Raw genomic sequence first — 2,689 nt, 5'->3', positions numbered from 1 at the left:
GATGTGGGACTTGCAGCCTCTGCTGTGGGAAAGGGGAGCAGGGGTGAGGGCAGTGGAGGTGGGGGGTCATGGAGGTGGGGGGCTGCTCCTCCAGCTTTGCAGCCTGCTGACCTGGTGCTTCTCCACAGCCCTCGGTGAGTCCTGTGTGGCCACATTGACCTCCATCCATGGGAACACTCGCTGGTCCCCCTAGGTCCTCCTGGGTCCCCCTGGGTCCCCTTGGGTCCCCCTGGGCCTTGCTGGGCCTCGAGGACTTGGCAGAGCAGTGGGGGATGCAGGCTTAGAGTCCGCCAGGGGGCCCTGTGTCCTGCTGACCCATGAGGACCTGGGGTGGGGGCGGCTGCGCTGCCAGGGAAGGGCCAGAGTAGAGTCAGAAACCGTCCTTCACAGATCCCTGCCCACAGCCAGCCTCGCTGGGGCGCTGGGCATCCCAGGGAGACTAACCAGCTCTCTCTCTCTGTGTCTCTGTCCCCGTTTGACTCCCAGGGGGGCTTTCTCTGTGGTCCGGCGCTGCGTAAAGCTCTGCACCGGCCATGAGTATGCAGCCAAGATCATCAACACCAAGAAGCTGTCGGCCAGAGGTAGGTGGGCATGTGCAGAGGGCTGGGCGCAGGGGCACAGAGGGTGTGAGTGGGGTCCTGGCCACTGTAGGACCTGGGCAGGGCAGGAGGATGGGGACCCCACCCTCGGAACGGGGATCACGCCTTCTCAGGGGTTTGGGGGCCTCCCTGGAGCTGGAGGGGCAGAGGCGTGGGGGCCAGGTGATGCCATCTGCCGTGAACTGGGGGCCGGAGGACTGGGGTGCCGGGCGATGCTGAGGCCGTGTGAGCTGGGGATCCTTCCCAGCCCCCCCCCGCCCCCGGGTCTTCACACACGGCCGCCTGCCTGTACTGGGGAAGGCGCAGTGGCCTGCAGGGTGGAGTGTGGCCCTGGGCACCTGGCCTCACCTGCCTGCACCCTCAGAGCTCCTGCTGCGTGACGCCCTCATGGTGTCGGACAGGGTCCCAGGTGTGGGCAGAGGTGCAGGGGGGGTGAGCATTTTGGTGAGCGGCTGTGACCGGGTCTGCGTGTGGAGTTGCTGCCTGAGCAGGTGCCATGGGAGGACAGATGAAGTCTGAGGGGCTGGGACTGGGGTCAGGGCCGCTGGCCAGGCAGGTACCAGGGAAGCCAGCACCTGGGGCTCTGTGTGCCCAGCCCTGTAGAGTCTGGGATGTTGTTTTCCTGCTTAACTCCTTATTATGGAGAATTCCGAATGTCCCTGAGTAGAGAGAAATGATAGAGCGAGGCCCATCTTCAGAACTCACTGGCCCCTTTTGTTCCATCTGCACCCCCGCCCCCCCCGGATCTTAGGGCAGAGCCCAGACAGTTCACCTGGGGCTGAGGGGAGCCGGCAGCCGTCTCGTCACCACAAGCCGGACGCTGCCCGTGTGGCCCTGGCTGTGTTCCTGAGCCACCTGGACCTCGGCTTCCCCGGAGGTGACCGAGGGGTAGGCTAGTCTCTGCTTCAGAGGAGCATCGTGCAGGGAGGGCGTGAGTGCTGCCGGAGTCCCCCTCCCTTGCTCCCAGGTCCCAGCAGTCCTCTGGGCCCCTGCGCCGGCTGTGAGGGCCCAGACGTGACCCTTGGCTAGTGGGGTAAGCGAGACCCTGGGCATCAATTGTGCCCAACCTTGAGCCCCACTGTGTCTGCCATGGCTTCTCAGTGACCCCTATGCCTCCGAGATTCAGAGCCAAGGATTCCTGGCCCCCAGAAGCAGAGCTCCAGGAGCCACAGCCTAACAGAGTTGGGTGCACAGGCTCTGGACTCCACCCGGGAGGGAGGGCTGGGTGATCTCTGGTTCATGACCTCCCAGGGGGCTGACGTCACAGGGGGCTGACCTCACAGGGGGCTGATATCCCAGGTGAGGGACAGACCATCCCCTCCTCCCCTCCATTCCTCATGGGGCACCCCTGTCCCTCTCATCCAGGTCCCCTTCCTAAGTCCCGAGCGCCCGGTCCCAGCAGGGAAGCAGCCAGAACTGGATGCAGGGCAGGGTCCCTCTGTCCACCTGTTCTGGCTCCCCCCACCCCACAGCAGGGAGCCTGTAGGAGCCAGGGGTGAGGTGGGGGCCTGGGAGGGTGGGGTCAGGACGGGGGTTGTCACGGGACATGAAGGCGGCACCTTGGAGGGGGTGGCCTTGAGGACCCGAGCCCTTCCTCTGCCTCAGTTTCCTCTACCTGATGAGCCGGCTGCACGGCCACAGGTCCTCTCCCAGCTCCCTCAGCAGCCTCCTTCATTCCGTTTATTTCTTGATAATCCTCACCTGGGGATATTTTTTCCATTGATTTTATTTATTTAAAAAAAATCTATATTGTTGAAAGTATTATATACGGCCCGGCCTGCGTGGCTCAGTGGTTGAGTGTTGACCTATGAACCAGGGGGTCAGGGTTCGATTCCTGGTCAAGGGCCCAGGCCCCGGTTGTGGGCTGGATCCTCAGCAGGGGGCGTGTAGGAGGCAGCCGATCCATGATTCTCATTATTATATTTTTTAATTAAATCTTTATTGTTCAGATTATTACAGTTGTTCCTCTTTTTTCCCCCCATAGCTCTCCTCCACCCAGTTCCCACCACACCCTCTGCCCTTACCCCTCCCACTGTCCTCATCCATAGGTGCATGATTTTTGTCCAGTCTATTCCTGCACCCCCCCCTTC

General features: G+C 62.3%; 1 long non-coding RNA gene across 1 annotated transcript in view; it reads left to right on the top strand.

Annotated features, from left to right (window-relative positions):
• Positions 1-449: 449 nt before the first annotated feature.
• LOC107184180 overlaps positions 450-2,689 on the top strand; it is a 7,856-nt gene continuing 5,616 nt past the window's right edge. Inside the window, exon 1 of the long non-coding RNA XR_001515012.1 lies at positions 450-581. This is a non-coding gene — a long non-coding RNA (uncharacterized LOC107184180). The remainder of the gene's footprint in view (positions 582-2,689) is intronic.

This window comes from Myotis davidii, unplaced genomic scaffold (genome assembly GCF_000327345.1).
Source record: "Myotis davidii unplaced genomic scaffold, ASM32734v1 scaffold1364, whole genome shotgun sequence".
NCBI lineage: Eukaryota > Metazoa > Chordata > Mammalia > Chiroptera > Vespertilionidae > Myotis > Myotis davidii.
This window is presented reverse-complemented; position numbering and strand designations above follow the sequence as displayed.